The sequence below is a fragment of the Ambystoma mexicanum genome, chromosome 1p, assembly GCF_040938575.1.
Source record: "Ambystoma mexicanum isolate Mex_15411 chromosome 1p, UKY_AmexF1_1, whole genome shotgun sequence".
Taxonomy (NCBI): domain Eukaryota; kingdom Metazoa; phylum Chordata; class Amphibia; order Caudata; family Ambystomatidae; genus Ambystoma; species Ambystoma mexicanum.
Window position 1 is genome coordinate 1,190,187,112 of NC_090921.1, and position 24,222 is coordinate 1,190,211,333.

A 24,222-nucleotide genomic window follows, 5' to 3' on the forward strand; every position below is an offset into this window, starting at 1 on the left:
TAAATATTTATTTTTGTGTACAATTATCCACTTTGGAGTTAGCTTAGACTTCGCAATCTGCCTATCAGGGTTGAGAGATGTTGAGTCAACCTGGAGGAACCTGATTTAATGGGTTCCACGTAATAATGTCGCCACAAAATGTTTTTCTTTTCTTTTTGCCCTTGTCCCCATATATATATGGACACCCATATAATATCGCCACAACCTTTTCCCGGCGATATTATTTACGGCGACCATATATATGGGGATAATATTACCTGATACCATTTAATGTCAACACGATAAATCATCCTGCATCTAACTTGGACCATCTGCCTGTCTAGACTAACTCATGTACTATGCACAATACGACTATTCTAATTATGGTTATAATTAGCACTGACACCTTAATCACCTCGAAGTATTACAGTGAATGTCCTTACATTTTCTCACCGCACCTCTGTCTTGTCAATACCTCCGTCATGACCAATAGATTTTTATTACTTCAATATAGAGTGAATGCTTGTGACTCATGTTGAGTAGGGGTGAAGTCAGCTTCGCTTCTTTTCCAATATACATTTTCCTGTTTACATACCTCTGTAAATATTCCCTTATGGACATATATTGGTTTGTTGTATCTTTGAGCCTTTATCTTTCTGCACCCACTTGTATAACACTTACTCTAAACTTTAGGATCTTTGGTCTTCTATCCCTGTCTTGCCGCATTTATATCTAGGGCAGCTGCTACAATGGCCCTATACACTCTAAGATGGCCGCCACAGAGCGGTTTCATCTGGGGATTCAGTCCCCCTTTCTATTTTCATTGAACTCTCGTTGCGAGGGTCTGTATACGTGGAGCTTGTCTAAGCTCATAGTTACTATCTCTAAGGACGCATTGGGTGCAGATTCTTTACCCTGCGATTCTCTGCTCTGTTACCCCTCGATCTAGAGGTAAGAATGCTAGATAGATCGGAACACTGCATTTTAAGGGCTGATTGCGGTGTTAGCTTTTTCTGCTAATGCCTCCTAATTTTTCCCTTTTTTTTGTGCCATAGCTAATTGGTGTTAAACTTGGAATCTTACTACCCAGACCACGCTGTTACCTACAGCGAAGTAAGTTTCTCCCTCTCTCGATCGGGACCAGTCTTTGAACTCTCTCTGCGTCATAGAGGACCCGACACCTCTGCTATTGTGAAACTAGCAGTATGTAAGAACGATTCCTGTTCTTTCTAAAATTCGATAATTCTGCATGTTTTTTAAGTACTTCGCGCTCATACAGCGACTTTTGTCTTTGCAGTATATTGCTGCAACGAAGGTTTATAAAAAGCATCTGGATACAGCAGCATATGACGAACGTCTTTACTAAGCTTGTACTGTTTACCAGTTAGACCGTGTAATTCGGTTTACTCTTTTGTCTCCTTATTTAAGGTATGTAATAAACATAGTTTGATATCCATCTAATCTGTCTTAATAATTACATGCCTTTTCTCCCTCTCTGTTATCACTTTTAACATGTTATGGTGTCCACATTTTCCGTGGCTTTCTGTGTATATTTACACAACATGGGTTGTCCATTTGAAGTACTTTACATTTGCTACTCAACTATTCCTATCTTATACTTAGGCAGTTACGTAATAGTTGAAGATGATACCATGAGGTTGTGGCTACCTCCTAGTCCATTTTGCCAAATGTTTTCCTCGACTCACCTTGAAAAACCTTATATAATATATTCAATCTCTTTGTTTTTAATAGATTCTGAAGTGTATCCCTTTAGTTTCGCAAGAGCTCCTGCCGCTTGGGCCATTGTCTAGTTCTTTATACATTATTACACAAAACCTGGGCATAACTAGCTAAGTGAGTATAAACATATGTAAATTCTTGCCATTTTATTTGTACTCAGTGTTTTCAGCCATTGAACATTTGACTCTTGTCCTTATTCAGCACCCATGTGGGGGTTTAGACCACTAGCTCCGTCAAATAAATAGACAAATGATAGACACCATTGGTTGCATAGAACCATATAACCATTAACACTGCTCTCATCGCCTTAATGACTAATATCTGTTCCATATGCTAGATGAACAAATGTTTCACGAATACTTGGGTATGTTGTTTGCAGGAAACCTGTTAATACATAGACATGACAGTACCTACGTCTGAATGGAGGACTGTGACTAACTGGGGATGCAATTATGTGATCTTGCAAAAATTTGAATATGAATTGGCATATGTATCAGCTAACCTGACATATATGTTATCTTATTGTTTTTTCCTTCTGTACATCATCGACAGTTCAAGCCTGGCTTCTGAAGAAAAGGGAAGACCCTCGAAATGCATAAAGCCACAGCACCTTATTTCTTGGACTTATGAATCACATGTTTTGCCTATGATCACATACTGTGATTAAAAATGTTGTGTATTTTATTGAGTACATAGTTTCTGTAAAAAAAATCTGATCTCCATTTACGGAATAGTCCCCACTGAATTATATTTACTTATATCTGTATATTCATACCTACAATTTGTTACCGCCTTTTTGGTGGATTGTTGACAGTGTGCGAGGGACGGGAGGATCCCTATTGTTGGATCCTTTTTTCTCTTTATGTGTGTAACGAGACCTCATGCCAAGGTCTTATTTCCTCCCTTGCACCTCGATGTTCTAAAAACCAGCTTGTCTGGTCTACTAAACTAAATCCAAAAGTAACTCTACACTTTAGGTGTGCACCTATTTTTCCCCCTTTTTCCTAATGGAAACAATGTTTCCCAGTACTGAAATCCTGAAGCACATGTCAGTTTCCCCATAACAGATGAGCAACAGCCAGTGCAGTGAAGCTTAAAGCTTCACTGCACTGTAAAAAGTGCAGGTCAGATACAAAAATAAAAGCAACAAGTTTGGGGTTCCATAGAAATGGAAGTAAAGGTGCAGTAAAGAGGAATAATTTCTAACACTGGGCATAGTTGAGGTCTGCATTTGGGTAGCGGGATAACCGGCAAAGCTACTTGCTGGTCCATTGCGGTTAGCATTTGGTTCATAAAAATACGATGGCCTATTCCAGCAATCCCTTAATAAATGTGCCATTCACCTGCAGGACCAACCCTGGACTCCATGTGTTCCTCCAAACTGGCTTCCCGTTTGTCCACCAAACCTATGCCTCATTCCTCTAAATCTACAAAATGCACCCCCTTCTCCCCTCAGAAAACTTCCTCCGCACCTTGAACATCCTCCCATGTGCCATATATGATTCAAGTTGTCCCTGCTGTCCTTGTTGCCCTTCGGTGGTGCTTGTTATCATAGCTTCTACTAAAGTTATTTTAGCCAATTTCGTTTTAAACAATTTAGCCTCCGCTTTCTGTACCATCTCCACTACTTCTTTTTCTTTCTCCTACCTCCTTTTACAATGGTGCACAAATATGTGCCTGAATTTCTGCCCAACCCTTTACTACAATTCCTACAACTTTATCTAAATCTTGCTGTACCTCCTTGGGGAGGCCTCTTTTTAACATATGACAGAAAATGACCATGTTTTTATTCCATGCATCCCCTGTCTCAGCTCTACACATATCCTGAATATGTTGCATATATTCAGCAGGATCATCATCTGCCTTCATGGTCTTAGTGGTGATTGAATTAATATATGTTGTTTCAGGATACATAGCTCTTAAAGCTGTTCAAACATTTGCCCTGCAATTGTTAACTGGTGAACCATAGTGGATATTTGTGTCTAGTTGTACTCCTGGATACTGCACTTTTCTCAAAATGTCATCTGCTTTTTCTCCTAAAAGGGCAGCAAGCACATTTTTCGTATCTCCCACGGACAACATCAGACCAGCTGTTTGCTTTTGGAGTGCATAAATTCACTTCTCTATCCATGCAGTGTGCGAGAGTAGTGACTTCATAAGATTATTCCTGTCCATATGAGGCCAAGGGAAATATTGTGCTCTACCCATCCCTTTCTGTAGCAATAGAAATGGTCCTCCCTGTACCTTTATTGGGGTTTTCCCTGGTACCCCTTCACATTTCACTACTGCTATACGGTTACCACAGTGTGTCCTAAGTAGCCATGGTGTAATTTTCCTAACCGCTACTTCAGGGGCTGGAGCATCCTGCTCTCCCTCCCTGTTCTCCCTCTGATTCCTATTCTTCTTCATCTTCCTTCACTACATTCCTTACCTTCTCTGTCCATCCCAAATTGTGGCCCGCTCTACGACGGTGCTCTGTTTCTGGAACAAATGTCTCAAGTTCCCCTTTTAAGGACGTATCTCCATGAGAAAGGTCTACCTTGAGGTCTGTTACAACATCACTGTCAACTTTAAAAAGGAACTGTCCCATCCTCCACTGATCCAATCTTATTCCTGATTCCCACCTGCCTCCTCTCCCTCCGGCTGCTGCAGTGCTTACTCCAAATTGCTGCGCTCTTGGTTCTCCACCACTCATCTTAATCTTTCTACTATTCTCACCACTGGAGGTGTTGCTTGCTTCCTCCTTGAATTTACTGGAGTGGCAGATTCAGATGACAGTAGCAAATAATGGGGCTTACTATATCCCGTAGTAGGTGATAAGGGAAAGGTCACAGCACCTCCCTACATTTGCTCCCCTTCTCCATATTACCTACCTGGGCCTTTCCTGTCCCCTCAAACATCCTACACAATTCCAAAATGCTCTGCCTCTTCTGTAATTTCTTACCCTTATACCTTGTTGGTAAAAAAAGTATACATATTCTCGAACATCCCTGCGTCATGTGTACCTTTATCAGGCCATCATCTTAACATTCTTCCCTTAGTTCTTTTAACCCATTCTCTCTGATATTTTAAACAATGTTCCTTTTAATTTGGAAGTGACTAACACGGATGATCAAGCAGAGTCTCCATGCCCCTTTACAATCTGTTATCTAATCAAAAAGAATACTAATAATACTAATCTAAACACAAGCCGAGCCTGTGGCATGCCAAAACATGCAAGAACTTTCCAAACAAAAGCCAATTTTGTCAGGAACGGAAAATGGAAGGTTTGGAAGCGCTGGAAACATTGACTTGCGAGCGCTCTAGTCCTCATTCAAGATGGTGACCGTACCTTTAAATTCTGACTCCTCCCTCAAACCGATGCGTTGTATCTGTACACATCGCTCCGGTTCGTGTGGAACTTCGTTGTTGGATATTTCCTCCTTGCCGACCATCCTTGCAGCTACCTTTTGCCTTCCTTGTGCCTACCTTTTGTGCTTTACATAATTTCTTCCCTTGTTACCTGTCTCTTGGTTCTTGCTACTTCTGCGAGCGTTTCTCTCCTCATCTGTTCTATAGCTCCGCCTCGCTTGTGCTTCTGTAATACTCCTCCGCCGAATCATTTCAGTTTATTTGATTCAGCGTTTTCTGCCTTTCGTCTTCTCTACACTCTAATTTTTCATTTGCAGACTTACTGCACTCTGCAGGCATATTTCTACTTTTTGCTTATGGTTACCTACACACATTTCCTTATTTAGCACTGTTATTTACGGGCATTTCTCTCTGTTCTGTCTTCCTTTAAGATTTATTTATTGGTTTATTTGAGTTCCTGTATCTTTCCTTTGTGTGCTTCGCCCTACTGTCACCGCAGGGCTTAACTGGCTCTCTCCACCGGAGTTGGAGGTCAACTACTTCAGCTATCAGCAGCAGCCAGACTTCAATTACTTGTGAACGGAATTCTCCACTCCTTATTAGAACCCATCTGGAAACAGGGTTTTTTCTGCCTTTGTGCTTTTTCCCTGATTTAGGTCTGGCCCCCTGGGGTTCCCTGCGGACAGGGTTCTGTCTCTGCCGCGGTGGCCTCCGGAGGGGCTAGACCCTATTTGCACGAAAAGAAAGCCAAGACATCAAAGAACAAGACTCCTGTAAGGAGGAAGGACCGTAAGAAGACGGAGTTGAATCCGAAGGAATCTGCCACAGAAGATTCAGGTGAGGAGGGACGGGATAAGGCCTCCAATCTTGACAGCATACAACGCCCAATATCTACCATGGCATCGTTAGAACAATATCAAGAATTGGTAGCAGCGATGCAGAACCTTACCATGGAGGTCCAGGCTTTGAGAACAGAGAACATAGCCCTCCGACAACAGGTTGTGTTGCATCGTGATGACAGGGGAGACCTGCCTACAATGCCACTTTCCTTTGGCAAATATGATGGTCACCCGGGAGGGCTGAAGGACTTTATTGACGCATGTAAGGTGTATTTTGCCTTTCGACCTCATGCTTATGAGACTGCTAGATCTAAGGTCGGGTTTATAATTGCAAACCTAATGGGTAATGCGCTTTCATGGGCTACACCGTTTGTCACCGGAAACGACCCGATTTTGGGAGACTATGATCGTTTTACAGAGGTGTTTAAAGAACGTTTCGACCGACCAGAAGTCTTCTATTCCTCTCTAGAAGCTATCCTAGATGTCAGCCAGGGAAACACTGACGTACAAACCTATCTGACTCGTTTCCAGAGGTTGGCAGCCAAGGCAGATTGGCCTGATTCCGCTCAGCAAACCATCTACAGACGTGGCCTTCGTGATGAAATCAAGGATGAGCTGGCCCAAGTGGCGAGACCTGCATCCTTTCAAGATCTGGTTACATTATCTCTTCAGATTGAGTTTCGTCTACAAGAGAGACGACTAGAAAGAAGACGAACCCGAGGCGTTCCACAGCCAACTGGCCTCCCCTCTCCTGTCCCTCCCACCAGAGCTACCCATCCTCCTGAAGAACCTATGCAGATAGGGGCGGCCCAGGGACCTCTAACTCAAGAAGAAAAGAGAAGAAGAAGAGAGGCTGGACTGTGTATGTATTGTGGCTCCTCGAAGCACTTTTTGAGAGACTGTCCTGAGGTGCCACCTCGACGACAGGGAAACTTCAACCCCCGATCTACAGCAAGGGAGGTTTCGGGGGGAGTAACAAGCACCCTTGCAACTACACAAGAGCAGTAACCACTCCGGATGACAACAGTCTAATGGTGTTTCGAGTTGACTTATGGCTGTCTGATGCAGGTCCCACAGAGGTACTCGCCATGCTTGACTGTGGAGCAGCAGGGAATTTTATCGACTCCAAGTGGGCAGCAGAACATTTCGTTCCAACAAGATCTAAAGCCGCTCCCATTCCGGTGGAAGGGGTGGACGGAAGACCCTTATCTTCGGGACCTATTACCAAGGAGACCACTCCGTTGAGAATGAGGTTAGGCCATCACGAGGAGTTCCTGGTATTCGATCAGATCAGGGCAGCTCATTTTCCGTTGGTCATTGGCATTCCTTGGTTAAGGAGGCACAACCCTCTAATTGATTGGATGGCTAACAAGGTAGTCCTCAATTCTACATTTTGTAAATCACACTGCATGAGCTTGTCCTCAACGTCCAACACTTTAGCATATGACCGAAACAGTACTCCAGTTCCAATCACAGTGGCATCAGTGCCCATCCATTATCAAGAATTCTCAGAGGTGTTCCTGGATGCAGTTCCCCGTCAACTCCCGCCTCATAGAACAGAGGATTGTGGTATAGACTTAATACCTGAGGCGGTGGTGCCCTTTGGGAGGATGTACCCGTTGTCTCTACCAGAGAGGAAGGCTCTGAGAGAATACCTCAACGCAAATCTTCAAAACGGACTCATCCAAGAGTCCAGATCCTCCTGCGGGGCTTCCTTGTTCTTCATTCCTAAAAAGGACTCAGCAGAGCTACGCCCTTGAATAGACTACAGGGGGCTCAACAAGGTTACCATTCGAGATAGGTATCCTATGCCTTTGATCCGGGACATCTTGGAGGCCGTACATGGGGCAGTGTTCTTTACCAAGCTTGACTTAAGAGGGGCTTACCACCTTTTGAGGATCAAGAAAGGGGACGAGTGGAAGACAGCGTTCCGTACCCCTTTTGGACTCTTCGAATACCGAGTGATGCCATTTGGTCTTGTGAATGCACCGGCTATTTTCCAAAGGTATATGGACAAGATATTCACAGATATGCTGTTTGTATCGGTGATAGTGTACCTGGACGACATCCTCATTTTTTCCAAGACTCTATCAGAGCACAGGTCACTGGTCAGACTAGTCTTATAGCGTCTGCAATTCCATCAACTACTGGTAAAGCCGGAGAAATGCTCATTTGAAACTACGTCCGTGTCCTATCTAGGATATATCTTATCCAAAGAAGGTATCGAGATGGACCCCAGTAAGGTAAAGGCTATCAGAGAATGGAGAAATCCTGGCAATATCAAAGATCTCCAAAGCTTCCTAGGTTTGGCCAATTTTTATCGAAGGTTCATTCCCAACTTTTCTAACAAGGTACTTCCACTGACCTCTCTATTGAAGAAAGGAGTCAAGTTTGTATTCAATGAAGGGCCCCAAAAAGCCTTCTGTTTTTTAAAAGAATGTTTTTCCACAGCCCCCATTCTGGTCCAACCAGATCAGAATCGACCTTACATTCTGGAAACAGACGCTTCTACAGGGGCGGTGGGAGCAGTTCTGCTTCAAAGGTCAGATGACGACTATGAACATCCGATAGCTTATTACTCCAAGACACTTACCTGTAGTGAACGCAACTACTCTGTGATTGAAAAGGAGCTATTGGCTATCAAACTGGCCTGTCAAGAGTGGAGACATCTTTTACAGGGAGCTACTCATCCGTTTACTATTAGAACAGACCATCGTAACCTTCAGGTTTTACAACAGTTGGAATGTTCCAACGCCAGGCATGCCAGATGGGCATATTTCTTTTTAAAATATGATTTTGTAATTACATACTTACCTGGTACCGAGAACATGAAGGCTGATGCCTTGTCAAGAAGCCTTGGGGATACCTCTGGCTCCTACACGGGACACGAATTGGTTTTCCCTAATCTCAAGGTATTGGCTTCAACTGTTTCATTTCTTCAAGACCTCATTCCACAGTATCAGATGGGTACCGAGCTTCCGTCAACTGTCATTCCAGATAAGGACGGATTGTATTATCATGAAGGAGCTCTCTATGTTCCCACTAAGAAGCTACAAGATCAGATTCTTTCCTGGTGTCATGACACTCCTTTATCTGGACATCCCGGAATCAGGAAGACATTGGATCTGATACGGAGGGGTTTCTGGTGGCCGACCTTAAGAAGAGACGTAAGCCTGTACGTTTCCACTTGTTCGGTCTGTGCATCTAACAAACACCGAACGGGAAGACCTCTGGGGCTACTTCAGCAAGAACCCTTACCGGACAATCCTTGGGAACACATCTCTACTGATTTTATTGTAGACCTCCCTCCGTCATATGGCATGACTACGATTATGGTGACAGTTGACTCATTAAGCAAACTCGCCCATTTTTCGGCCTTTAAACAGGTTCCTCAGCCTCCGAAATGGCCGCAACCTTCCTTCAGGATATAGTCCGTCTACATGGTTTGCCCAGGACCATAGTGTCGGACAGAGGACCCCAATTCACCTCCAAGTTCTGGGCTTCTCTCTGCCAAGTTCTAGGGATTCACAAGGCACTCTCTTCTGGATACCACCCACAGAGCAATGGCCAAACGGAAAGATTAAATGCCAGCCTAGAACAGTACCTCAGGTGTTTTTGCAGTCCGCAACAAGAAGAGTGGTATCGTTTCCTCCCACAGGCAGAATTCGCCTACAGTAACTCTCTCCATACCTCGATCCAGATGAGTCCTTTCTATTGTACCTACGGATATCATCCTCAACATTTACCCTGGCTTAATCCTCCTTCTACCAAGATTCCGGCGTTGGATGGGGTGCTACAGGACCTACAGGAGGTACGCAGACAAAGGTCATACTGCCAACCCGAGCTGGAAGATAGGGCAGCTTGTCTGGTTGTCCACCAGATTTCTACCCAGATGGGTTCATAAGGGGAAGTTCTCCTCTCGTTTCCTTGGGCCATTTCCCATTCTTCAACAGATCAACCCTGTTGCATATAAGATCAAGCTACCTGAATATCTCAGAAGGGTACATCCCATCTTCCATGTCTCCCTTCTCAAGGAACATAAGGATGACCCTTTTAAGAGACCTGTGTTCAAGACGCGTGCTCAGGTGAGCTCTACGCCAGAAGAATATGAGGTGTCTCGTCTTGTCGATTCCAGATACCACAAGGGACGGTTGCACTATTTGGTTCATTGGAAGGGTTATCCAGTGGAAGAGAGGACATGGGAACCTGTGAGCCATATACATGCCAAAAGCCTTGTGCAGAGGTTCCATCGCCGTCATCTGGGCAAACCAGGGGGTCCCCCGAGAAGACGGGGGTATACTGTCAGGAACGGAGAATGGAAGGTTTGGAAGCGCTGGAAACATTGACTTGCGAGCGCTCTAGTCCTCATTCAAGATGGTGGCCGTACCTTTAAATTCTGACTCCTCCCCCAAACCAATGCGTTGTATCTGTACACATCGCTCCGGTTTTGGATATTTCCTCCTTGGTGACCATCCTTGCAGCTACCTTTTGCCTTCCTTGTGCCTACCTTTTGTGCTTTACATAATTTCTTCCCTTGTTACCTGTCTCTTGGTTCTTGCTACTTCTGCGAGCGTTTCTCTCCTCATCTGTTCTATAGCTCCGCCTCGCTTGTGCTTCTGTAATACACCTCCGCCGAATCATTTCAGTTTATTTGATTCGGCGTTTTCTGCCTTTCGTCTTCTCTACACTCTAATTTTTCATTTGCAGACTTACTGCACTCTGCAGGCATATTTCTACTTTCTGCTTATGGTTACCTACACACATTTCCTTATTTAGCACTGTTATTTACGGGCATTTCTCTCTGTTCTGTCTTCCTTTAAGATTTATTGATTGGTTTATTTGAGTTCCTGCATCTTTCCTCTGTGTGCTTCGCCCTACTGTCACCGCAGGGCTTAACTGGCTCTCTCCACCGGAGTTGGAGGTCAACTACTTCAGCTATCAGCAGCAGCCAGACTTCAATTACTTGTGAACGGAATTCTCCACTCCTTATTAGAACCCATCTGGAAACAGGGTTTTTTCTGCCTTCGTGCTTTTTCCCTGATTTAGGTCTGGCCCCCTGGGGTTCCCTGCGGACAGGGTTCTATCTCTGCCGCGGTGGCCTCCGGAGGGGCTAGACCCTATTTGCACGAAAAGAAAGCCAAGACATCAAAGAACAAGACTCCTGTAAGGAGGAAGGTCCGTAAGAAGACGGAGTTGAATCCGAAGGAATCTGCCACAGAAGATTCAGGTGAGGAGGGACGGGATAAGGTCTCCAATCTTGACAAATTTCCTCAAAAATTATTCAAAATCCCCTCTAAAATTGTTCACCTCTTCCTCACTCACACTGCAATAAACCTCACCACAAACTGACATTAATCACTCTTACACAAAAAACAGCATTTTATCAATAATAAAAACATAATACCATGGTTCCTCATTAATACATCTCCTCTGCTCGAGCACTGTAGAAGGTGTGGGGGGTCAGAAATGTGGGGCGGACAACGTTGTGAAGGTTTCTCAACAAATCCCATTTTATTAAATTAGAAGGTTGGCAAAACACCTCACTATCCCTACCTGACAAGCATTCCCCTGCTTAAAATAAACTAAAGGAAACACTCTAACAAAGGATATCTGTCCCTCACACAAATACATACAATACATACACAAGGAAATGCATTGCAGTTCAAAACATTAATGATGAATTTGTAATACAACCACAGTCTCTCCTTATAACCTGGATGGATTCCCCTTCCCCAGATTTAAGCAAGATTCTGCTTCACAGTTCGAGAAAAGAAAACAAGGAAATCCTAGTTTGCAACAAAGTTCCAACACGTTTCTTTGTAACCTCAGCTTGTCAAAAGAAAGCTCCAACAGCTCCAGTGATTCAACGGTTAGTATAGCTCAGTGTCAACGCTCTCATTTTGGAAGCAAGATGACGCACAGGTTCGAATCCTGAGTCTGTGCTTAGAAACCTCTTTGGTATTAAGCGCGTTACAAAAAAACAATAATAATAATAATTATAATATAATAATAATAATAATAATAATAATAACAAAGAAAATAAAAGGTATTCCTTCTCCTTGAAAAAGTGAACGATTTATTCTCCTTAGATAAAGGACAGTTAGTTAGTTCAGCAAGAACAACAATAATTGTTTTGGACAGGGTGATTTGCCACAACTGATAAGTTCTGAAGAAATATAAATTCTTTGTAACAGCTTTACACAAGATTTTCTTCAGCACAACAACATAAATTGTCTTTTTTAGGATCGCTTTATAGCACGTCATCAACTTCTACCTAACTTACTCCCATGCCAGGCCTACTTCTCCAAATGTTTGCCACCGGCAACTTTGGAGAAATATGCCTGGCAAGGGAGTTGCCCGAACAATGTTTTTCCAACAAGTGCTTTTATGGTTAATATAAACTTGCAAAAGGTTCACAACAGATTCACGGTGTTCAATAGTTTGCAGCTTCAACATGTTTAACATGTCTTCAGGGAAAACAAGATTCACATTGGTGCTTCTTAATACTCTTCTGTAAATACTGCTCATCTCCTTCTATATATCCTTTTCCAAGAGGGCAGCCTTTTGACCCACTTGGTTCCCCACTTCCCAAAAAACCAAATACTGACAAAGATAAGATCTTGTTCTACTTTTCCTTTGTCTATGATCATGTGAGTTCATACCAGCTTTTACCATATATTGTACAAGGTATGGGATACAAGTTTCACAATTTATGGATCTTGCATTAGTCCCTTTCTGCCGTTGACAATATATACTCAATTGTATTGGCCTTGGTATTAGTCTTTATAGACTTGGGCAATGCTTGTAGATATTACTTCTAAACACTATCGTCCCCTCGTGTTGCATTTTCCACAAACTCACACATTTAAAGTTACAGTCATTTGTTTTGGTTACATAAGGCTTTCAGTGTTTTTCAATAGTTCGTTATTCAAAAGTACTTTGAGAGCTCTGCTCATTCATAAGTGAGTGCTGCTTTCACTGCTTTTCAATAGTTCGATATTCCAGATTACTTTTCAGAGTTACTTTCACTCATATGCGATTGTTGCTTACTGATAGAATGCCTGCTTTGACTAAGCGAACTGGGAAAGGAAGTGCTCCGGGCTCACTACCAGCTTGTAAACTCATCGGGTAAGGCTTGCACTTGCGATCCCCTTGCTGCTCGCACGACTTCTGCTTCTGTGGCTCCTTGCTTCCTGGTAATTTGCTTCTCTTAGTCTGCCAGGCAACCAGAGCTCCTGAGACCCTCTGGTACTCGCCAGAGACAGTTGAAGCCCTCGGGTACACGCCAGCCATCAGAGACAGCCTCCTAAGAAGGACAGCTTCCCTTGCATTTGTTTCCTGCTGCGCAGCCTCTGTAGTACAGGTATTTGTGATGGTATCAGCTCAATGTGTTACGTCACATTTGTTACAGGTAGAGCAGCTCTGCCAGCGGGCGCTCCACCAGATACAACGCGCTCAATTGTTAAAGTTAGAATATGCCAAATTAGGGAACCTCACTTGAATGCCAACTCCGCATTAGTTTAAGATCACTTTCTGTAAACATAAAGAGTGTTATTTTAATCGCACGCACGTATTGAAACAATAAGTTATTCAATTAATTTACAAATGCTAATTATGTTCAGACGCCAGCCGTGCTACGTGCAAAGTCACACCATATAACCTGGGCATTTGTCCATCTTTGTACCACCACATTTGCTCATTCTCTTTGCCCCTTTCTTTTCCCTCCCAGTAAACTGCAGAATGAGACATGTCTTCCTTTTAGCATAAAAAAGACCACAGATTTATTTTCACAATGTAATAAATTCATAACAATGCAAACAACACCACTTTGTGAAAATAGTTCTGAAGGTGCAGCGACTGCTCTGTGTCCCAAAACCTGCTTCCCCCTTTCCCGAACAAAGTCCACAGTAGGCCCAACTCCCCCCAACCCTTCCTATTCGTGGGCTAGGGGAGTGCTGAGCCCTCATTGCTACCACCAGACTGCCCCGCTGCTTAGGCCCCCAAGAGGCGCTGGTCCCGAGAAGAGCTAACACCCTTCTGGCTTTCCCATGGCTCATTCGGAGACTGTATCTTGCCTCTGGTCGCCAAAACACCACCACGCCAAAGGTGGGTTACCGCGCAATGCGGCTCCCCCTTTCCAACTTTACAATTCCAAGAGCTTTTTGCAAACATTCCAGTAAAACAGATCCATCCCAGATGCTGACAAATGCACTCCATCCTTCAAGTAATACTCTGGGGATTTCAAATTAATCAAGCCGTGCCTGATCTGGGGAAAACCTCTGCCCCTCCCTTCTTGCCTTGGAATGATCTCTGAACACAAAATCCCTGTTTCGCCCACCTGCAAGGACAACTCCTGCAATGAAAACATCATCTCCCTCATTAACGCCCCCCTCCCCAGGCTTGTCAAATCGTTCCCTCCTAAGTGTATAATCAGAACATCCGACCTTTGCTGCTTACCGAGAAATGTGTCGATATGCCCATGCAGCTGAGCCCATCTCATTCTGGGCATCCTGTGCCACCAAATCCGGTACTCGCCGGCAGTCAATTCTCTCTCTCAGCCATCCAGCTCGCCCTGGCCCTTGATACAAATGAATGCCCTACTACCCGACGGACAGTCTCCTTATCCGTGTAGCTGCTAGTTAGAAGGAGATGAGAAGGAAGCTGTTAAGACTACATTTTATCAGGCCTGATGTATCTCCTGAAACATCCAGATTTCCATCCCCATATACTCCTGAATGCTTCCGGACCCAGGCCTACCTCAGCCGCTGATGTGGCTGCCCCTAAACTGAAGGAGTGGGTCCCAAACACCCCTTTCATTACCCCCATCTTCTCTAATGCCATGTCCATGACCCTCCTGAACTGGAAACGGCTCATGGCCGACCCGTCCCTGTGCAAGAAAGGAGGAGCCACTTACCCACCGGCTGCCTATGCTGGAGGTATGTTTATAAGCCCGTTACAGGGCACACTTTGCTCCCTTGGATGTTATGGAGTGTAACGATCCTCCATTCCCCTTCTGATCGGTTTTGGACCTTCTTAAATAAATGCATACCCGTCCTTCTGTCAACTGTACATCTTCCAACCTTAGAAACCCAGAGCCCCTACTATCCTATTTTTGGGCACCAGCTCACTTACTCTAAAGGCTCCAAAGAAAGCCAATGGGAAGGCTGCCATGAACAAATCACTCTCCCCCTAGTCATGGCAAACCACGCGCAGGATTTCAATTACACTGTGTAGTTTCACAATATCAAAGGGCCGCCTTGCATCTGGCTTCCTCTCCGCTTGCTTGGTCCAACCCCTCATCGCCATCACAATGTAATGCTCTTTGGTGGGGTCGGCTTTGCCCCCTAGTTTGAAATAATGCGCTATTGCTGCCAAGTGATAAGCCATCCATGCTCTAGTTTTCCAAGACCGCCAGCCCCATCCCACAAAGGCGCGCACTGGCAATCCCCTCTGCCCATCCATCAACACTTCGTCCTGGATGGTCAAGAACTGCTCCCAGCAGCCCTTGTATCTTCTTGCTGTGCCAGGTGCCAGAGCAGTGTGTATTAAAGATCTCAGATATCCCCAATCATGCCCCACCACTGCGCCTTGAATGGGGTTGTCTTGCTTGCTTCTGGGCAGTTCCCCCAAAACTTCCACTGCAAATGAGAGAGTCAGCAGCCACGTTTTTCACCCCTGGAATATGCTGTGCTCTAATTTCGGTGTTCAATGTAAGCAAGCATTTTGTGAGCTCTCTCAGAAGCTTCAATACCCTTGAATTGCTGGACGTCCCCTGATTGGTGATCTGGACCACTGCCAAATTATCAGACCAGAGCAACACCTTTTTGTTATTCAACTCTTTTCCCCACAACTTGAAAGCCACCACAATAGGGAACAATTCCAGCAACGTGATTTCCCTAGTAATCCCCTCCTGATACCACGCTGCCGGTCAGGCTTGGCCACACCAATTGCTCCCCAAACCCATCACATTCTGAGGTCCTCCTTTACCTCAGCCCCCAGGGGCACATGCTGTGATGCATGCTGCAAATCCACCGTTTTGAGCTCAGTACTCCTAGTAAAAACCTTCCCCGCCGTGATGACCTTTCGTGCAGAGTAAAAGTTACCTGCCAATGATTAGAGCTCCCTCAGGGTAGCCTTGTTACTGCCCCTCCAATCCTTGATAGTGTCCTTCAATTTCAACAACTTGTATCTGGGCAGCCTGCACTCACCTGTGACTGAGTTGATCTCGATCCCCAGGAATGTCAGCTTTGTGACTGGGTCAACTGTCTTACCTTCCGATAGTGGAAACCCCATTTCCTCCATCAATTCCTGGAATGTGCTCATGAGCGACCTGCACTCCCCTGTCCCCTCTTTCCCAATGAACAAAAAATTGTTGAGGTAGTGCAGGACCCATCCCCCTTGTGCCATCTGTTTCAGCGCAAATTCAAAAAAGGTACTAACCTTTTCAAAGTAGGCACATGAAATGGTGCCGCCCATTGGCAAGCATTTGTCATACCTCTTTCACCTTAAATCCCAACAAATGATAGCTCTCCTCGTTAATCAGCAGTAACCTGAAAGCTGACTCAATGTCGGCCTTCCCCATGAGAGTCCCTCTCCCCGATGCTCTTACCAGCTCCACTGCATCATCAAATGATGAGTAGTGGACCCTGCACATCTCCTCGGCTATGCCATCATTGAGCGACTCCTCCTCGGGAAAGGAGAGATGCTGTATTAGGAGAAACTGCCCCAACTCCTTCTTTGGTACCAATCCCAGAGGTGACACTACAACATTGTCCAGTGCAGGGGAGTTGAATGGGCCCGCCACCTTCAACAGCTTGATCTCTTTAGCCACTTTTGTGCTAGAACCTCAGGCATACCCAATGCTGACTTCAAATCCTCAGCTGTTCGTCACGGTCACGGTCTAATAGACAGAAAAGTGGAGAGCGGTTGCTTGGCAACCTGACAATGCAGGACCCAGAACTCAGTACCGTGACCGTGATGAACAGTGTAGCTAAGGAATCGACTAAGGGTTGAAAGATAGAAAGAGTTTTCTAGGCATAACACCCACGCGAGGTTTAATTACAGCAACACGTTCACATCCTTTCGAAAAGTTGAAGTACAGGACACGGAGACGCTGCACCGTAGGGAGGTCCTGTGTGGTACGGACACCACGGCAGGACGCGGAGCTCCGTCCAGGATAAAAAAAAGGCTATACACGGCCCTTTTCTCAACAAAGATACAGAATGGTCAATGGACTCAGCGCCGAAACTAAGATCTAGAAGGGGACTGAGTCATCAGTAATGGTTTGATGAATCCCAGCAATAACACTAACAGCTATATGCAGATACAAGCAGCCATCATATAGCAGCGGGCAAAGTATTACCGCACAACGGTTTACCTGGACAGAGAAAAAAGACAGAAAAATCTGATATTCCCACCTGAAGAAGGGCTTATTAAGTGCCCGAAACACATAGTGGAAACCCCAGAAGCCCGTCATTAGGGCAGTCATACTGGAACAACAGATACAGGATATCAGAAACACTCTTTTTGAACATTATATTGTATTCAAGTGGAATTGAATTTGGTGTATAGTTAAAACTTTGTTGTCACACATTATGTTAAATGTGTTCGGAGGGTGAAAAAAATCATGTACATAATGACACGAAATTCTGTTGAAGGTCTAAATGAGTGAATTATAAACTTGTTGGGAACACTGTGTTAAAGAGAAAAAATGGAAAAATAAAGACACACATATTTTTATATTTTTGTGTTTTTTACAAAAAAATAATTTTAGTTTATACGTTAAGTTCAAGGAAACCGTTTGGCTGAGTGTCAGCGCAAAAGTGTGCATCTGTAATGTCCGCCGTTGTTGACGGCTGACCCTTTCTTTCTGTATACTTCTCTGGTCTGGTAGCACAGACTCTATACAGATTGCACCTAAATAACCACAAGTGAGTTAAGTAATTAAAATTTCAATAACCTATGAGTGCACCTCCCCATCCAAGTCTTCTCAATTTCCAGCAAGATTCCTGCTCCCCCTGGTAGCTGGGCTGGCTGTTCCAGGAGGAGCACCCACGAAAGGACCCCCTTCCCCGGTATAAATAAGATCCTCTGAATTTCCCAAAATGAGGCTTCTCACCCTGTGCCTTATCCCCAGTCTCCCTTGAAGGTACCATTTTCTCTATGTACCCCCTCACATCTACCTCATCCCAGGATATAGCGGACCAGACCTGCATTTTGAGCCTAAACCTTTTGTCATATTTCAGCCAGGCGTCACCACCATAAGTCTAATACAATGTATATATATACTACTCATAAGCATTCAGTGCACAAGCATCCTGCCGGTACTTTTCAATAATTATGGATGCCAACATCCTAAATGCTGCTAACCAATTGTTAATGGTCTCCTCCACCTTGGACCTCACCCTATCCTTCTTCTCCCTCTCTTTTCCGTTAATTCTCACAAACCCATCCCCATCGGCTCCATGCGCAATAAGCAAAAGATCTTGAAAAATTACTTCTGCCAGATCCTCTCCTTATAAGCCAATGGTATGTGCCAAACCAATGAGTTCCCTGCTGCCAGTGGGGGAGCAAAACCTGGCATTGCTCTTCCATACTGTGTGGCATCTCACCCATTACAACCAGCATTGGACTTGCTGCCATTGCCGGCCACGGCTGTCCCCCGACACTGCCCCCCCCACCGGGGATTTCCTGTGAGGGAGCTGCCCCTTGAACATCCAAGGCTGACCCATGCCCTTGCAGGCCTGATGGTGCAAAGGCTTGTTGTAACTGAGTCATCCCCCCCATATGATGGGATTATACTAGACACCGGTGAGGCCTGCGCCGTGCTCCAGGGGCTCAGCCCGGCACCCAAGCCCCCCAAACCCCAAGTTCTCCTTCTTCTGATGGTGAACAGCCTCAGCATTCTGTCCTATCTGATTAAATGCATTTACATTACCACTTAACAATTGACCATTGCCACCATTCCCCCATGCTTGCATATACTGCATGAACATACCTTTCACCTGCTCCAAGGATGTGGGTCCCTCTGCTGCTACCACCGCCGAGTTGGCAACATGAGTGCTGGGTGCACTTCCACTGTTCCTTGGAGCCTCAGCAGGTAAGGGCGCCATCAAGGCCACATGCTCCTGCACTCACCCCCTTCCTCTAGCCCTAGCTGATTTGCATCTCTTAGCAGCCTCTGCCTGTTGTTTGCTGGCCTTTGCCTTGCTGTCATGGTCCTCTTTCTCTTGTTTGCTGGTTCTGCCCGTCCTCTCCATCTTCTTCCTCCTCTTCATCTATGGCCTGGTTCTCACGTATGGCCTCATTGCCAGACAAGTTAGGAAACATCAGAGGTGAATCACCCCTCTGGCTTGGGCCAGCTGCACCATCACCAAGGGGTGTTTAAACCAACCTCAACCAGCTTGGCCCATGCTTGGCCGCTGCCAACCGTGCCATAGCTAAGAAAGCTTCCAAATATTTATCAGGGCAGAAAAACCCTGGCGCCCCCTGTGCTTGTGTGGCCATCACCCTTGCTGTAGCTTTCCTCTTCAGATTGTCCCTGCTGTGTGCTTCCTCTACAGCTGTTGCCTCCCTGCACTGCTTAAAGCTGTTCTCAAAGATTCCTAAACCCAGCAGCCCCTTAGGTTAGCAAATTAGCAAAACCCAGGCACATGCACTGCATAAACCGCAGCAACCTTCAGGCAATGCTCTTCGTTCCCCACAGCTTCCTGGTGATGAAGTTCTCAAATGTCCAGCTCCAATTACTTTACCCGCGTAAATTCCAAAAGCCGCTCTCACCATACGTGGATAGTGTCCCTAGAAGCTCTTAACTGATGTCCTTTCCACTTGTTTTATTGCCCCCAATGCCACACAGGTGCTCGCAATCGTTGTTCTCCCACAGTGTTTCCCAAAAAATGCAGCAATTGCTCGAAAAGCTGTCCTCTGGTAATGCTTCTCACCCCTTCAATGTTGCAATTCTTTTCTTTGTCTATTTTCACCCCCAGCTGCCTACAATAGTATGAAACACCCCTCTTTGTCTATATTAACCCTTCGGCGGTCCGGGTGCTTTGCAAAATTGTTAAGACCACTAGTCATGCCGCGATTCCCTTCTGGCTTTCTCTTCTCACTCATTCTCTCTCCTTCCTGGCCGCCTACCTCCGTACTGCTCGAAGCTGCAGAAAGGCATCCACAAGCACAACTCTTAGTTTGCCGGTCTGGGAACTACAGTACTGGCATGCTTACCGGTATCGTAGTTCCCGGACTGGCAAAATTATAATGAGGCCCATCACCTTACTATAGCAACATGCCTTATTTGGGTATAGCCGATGTGTGTATGTGTATGTTTGTATGATGGCAATACTGACATTATTTGACATAGTGTAGAGGAGGAGCCAAATGCCTCTACCAGAAGTCCAACCCCCATTTTGCCTATATGTTGGGAGCCTGGAAATTGCGATATCTAAAACACCAGTAATGCCTATATCACGAAAGACTTTGAGAAAACCTTATCTGATGTTTTCTTAGAGAACTGACGGTCTCCTGGGGGAGTTTCCTGAAGACGTGTAAAGATGAATACAAGAGAAGGTTGTTGAGGTCATAACGAAGTAAAGATGACGCACTGAGAAGAGTGATCAAGGGAGAAGATGAATAGACTATATAGAATCTGATGACGAAGTAAAGAATCGGCAAATCCTTTATGTGCGGAAAAGAAGATTGCACGTGTGAAGAGCACTGAAGAAAATGCAAGCCGTTTTATAATTGTACAATTGCTGTAATGCAAGCAGATTAAGTAATCATAAAGGCTGGCTATATATAGTGAATAGACTGTAGGCGGTGCCGCGATAACATAGACACCATGATATAAATGCCATTATATAGAATCCGGATATTCTATGTCGCATTTTAGCAAGCCAGGACCCAGGAATAGAAGGGCTGGAAGTGTGACGCAGCAGAGAAAAACAGCTGACGATCGAGGAAGAATCGAAAAAGGCTGCCTGGCCCAGTGTCAAGGGTTGGGGCAGCCAAGAACTGGTTATCTATCTTCAAGAAATACAAAAGACGTAAGAATCGAGGAAAGCCCCTGTTAAGGTGCGAAGGAAGGCCACCATGAGTGCCAAGTTTCGGAGGCGTGGCAAGCAGCGTTGCAATGCACACGTGAGCTTCCTCGCCTCCCTGACCACCACTCACATCCTGCTCATCCTGCCTGAATATTGATTCCTGTGGACGTTAAACAATAAATACCTGGCTGAGAATATCCTGAGGCACTAACGGGAAAAAATCAGAGAAAAACTGCACCTGCTGGTCAAAGCTTAAAACATTTGAAAATTGGTGAATTTCCCACGAGGGAGAACCAAGATGAGTACGTGCAGTGACTGTTAACAACATCTCTGATATACAGCACGCCCCATGTGACGGAGATCTGATTACCGGTGAGACGAGGAAGAAAGAGAGACCCTTAAACATCCGGACTCCCGGTGTACAACACCCGGTGAGCCAAGTGCTCCTGCCCGGGAGAACCATTTGGAGTGACCGGGTCTCAGGCAACTTTTTCCCCGACGCGGATCGGACAACTGCAACAACACCAGCACGGCGTATGGGAGATCGTCATTACCGGTCCAGGAGCTACGGCACAGCCTGAGAAATCCAAGCCAGACACAGCCGGGGAGTCTCCCGGCGAGAAAGCGACACAACCGTTGGAACTGCTCTCTGATTCCAGTGCCGAGAAATACAACGGTGCGATCGAAACCCAACCAACAAAATAGCTGGACTGAAGGCTGCATGATCGGAGATCACTGGGGTAAAGAGCAAGCTCAGGGGTGGGGAGAGAACAAAGCCTGTGGTACCCAGCATTAAAAATAAACACTATCTACCAGAGCGAACCCTAACAGCCCAATTGAGCACAACTGAAACCCCGCGCCCACGGACATTACAAGAGGCATGCACACAGTGGCTGACGGGGTGATACCTACAGGCGACGCACACAGCACAGCGAGTCAGCAAAGTCCTACGTCGTCTGTACAGCGAGTAACAGTGTTGTCGTGGTGTTTTGAGCATTTGGTGCAACCTCAAGGCCTTCGGCTCACAATAAATGATCAGAGCTGTTGCATAAAGGTGTGGAATACAACAACGAAATGGTGCAGCACAGGATTGTGTGCAAACACTATTGACCAACTTCATTCAGAGAATTCCCTGATCAAAAGTAAACTAGGTGACCGCTCTTTGCGCTGCCAGGGTAAAAACGAATGGAACCGATATGGCCTGTACCTCGACAACAAATGGAGCGTCCCCCAACTAGCACGCTGTCGTGGGACCCAGCTTTACTCGCCGGAAAAACCCGATAAGGGAATTGGGACCTGCCGCTTGCATGACGCTCCCCTGAGCAAAGAGAGTAGATGCATGGCCACCTTTGACAAAACGCTTCAGCTAAACAGCCACCGACTGGATCTGCCAGTGGAGAAGAGAGGAAATCAAGGACGCTGGAGATGTTAAAAAGAGGCATTACCGCACATCGACATATATGCTCAGGACGCTGAAATGAGATTTGCAAACGACTCATAAAATGTGCATCCACTGGTCAGAGGTCAGTGAGGGACACACCAAAGAACACAAGGAAATTAATGGGTTAACCTTGAGAAGGGCCACATTGAGGTGAACACCTACACTTGTCACGCTGTGAACCACTCCACAGAAGCTCATCACACTTCCCCACTGGAAACCGATGGACTCCGCAAAGAGTGCACCGCTGTAAGCAAAGAGCTCCGACAAGCTCAGTGGAGCAGGACTGATACTGTACAAGCAATTTCAAACGGTACCAAAAGAGCAGCATCCATTACCACCACGCCTAACCTGGACTGGTCCGGAGACCGGGAGAACTGGCTGCGGACATGGGTAAAGATAAAGTGAAAAAATAACCCATGCAAAACAGAATTGATCAATACACTACATCAACAATGCAAGCACATGATAATCAAAGCTCAGTAAATGCAACGGCGGAAGCAGAGTGCTCACTGTCCCTGAAAGATGTTATGGCTGCCATAGCAAACTCTCGAGCCTCCATGGAGCAAAAAATGGATGGCATTAGTATGGATGAGTCCCTTCTACGCCATGACTTGCAAAAGCTGACCTCACGTACTGGAGAGGCGGAACACCGTATCTCAGGCGCCGTAGATGGAATACGTGAATTACACCAGCAGCTAACAAGCATCACAACCAAGTTGAAAATGATGGAAGAGAGAGTGGATGAGGGGGAGGGAAGATCAAGGCACAACAACATTAGAATGCTCAGTCTACCAGAAAATCGGACTCCTTCTCCAATTTTTTTCAATAACAAGAGCACATCATATGCCAACTGACAAGCCGGTGCCTGGTGCCCCCTGACGCACTATAATAGTCAAGCTCCTGAATTATAGGGACCACGATGCACTGCTGCAAAGAGCACGCGCCAAAGGTACAATAACATTTAATGGCTCCAAAATAGCCTTCTTCTCGGACTACACAAGAGAGGTGCAGAAGGCCAGACAATCATTCGGCCAGCTCAAAAGACAACTGCAAGCCTTGAATGTTACATATGGCCTGCTCTTCCCTGCCCAGCTGAAGATATATCGCAAGGGCACGACAGTTCAGTACAACTACCCCAACGAGGCGTGGTGATGGGCCAAGCAAAACATAGAAGGGAACTGGTCAGAGCTCTGCAACAATGGGACCAGGAATCCCTGACTTCCTTCAGAACGGAGACCGCCACCACCACAGCCTTCAGCAGAGGAACAGCCAGGAAATGAGGGGAAAGGACAACCAGCATGAACAAGCCACTTCACTCCTCCCTCACCAGAAAGAAGAAAGGAAGAAACCGAAAGAGGATCCACAGACCCGTTTGGGCAGCCAGGCATTCAGCTAACACTCTCAATACCTCAGCGTTGGCGGCCAGGGACGCTGCCTGCCACCCTTGGTGAGGACTACGACATCCCAAACTATACGTTTTGGGAAATTTTAGGTTCTTGGGACACACAGAACTAGATAAGGTTTAGTTGAACGGAAACTGTTCCTTCTTGACAGATTTCCTGTTGTTGCTTGGGTATAATTAATGTTAAGGTTGACGGCTGTCTGTTCTTAACAACTGTCTTGGTCTGTTCAGGCGATTGATGCTTCAAGTTGGGTGGAGTATAGGGTGGGGGGAACTGAGTCTTTATTTTTTGGTTAACACTGGGTCGAATAATTTTGGTAAACAAACCTTTGTAACGACAAGACATATCACGACGATGAATGCACCAGGTACCCCTGCGGGTCCCACTGCAAAAGAATATAACAGGGCCTCCTTCACATGGGCGAAACACAC

The 24,222-nt window shown here is 45.6% G+C and overlaps 1 protein-coding gene and 1 long non-coding RNA gene across 3 annotated transcripts in view; one reads left to right on the forward strand and one right to left on the reverse strand.

Annotated features, from left to right (window-relative positions):
- Window positions 1–24,222, reverse strand: part of LOC138451357 (FXYD domain-containing ion transport regulator 5-like) — a 446,204-nt gene that overhangs the window by 81,802 nt on the left and 340,180 nt on the right. The window lies entirely within an intron of this gene.
- Window positions 810–1,829, forward strand: LOC138571029 (uncharacterized). Its single transcript, XR_011303888.1, has 4 exons — window positions 810–930; window positions 1,035–1,186; window positions 1,277–1,407; window positions 1,732–1,829. It is a non-coding gene; the product is annotated as an uncharacterized lncRNA (long non-coding RNA).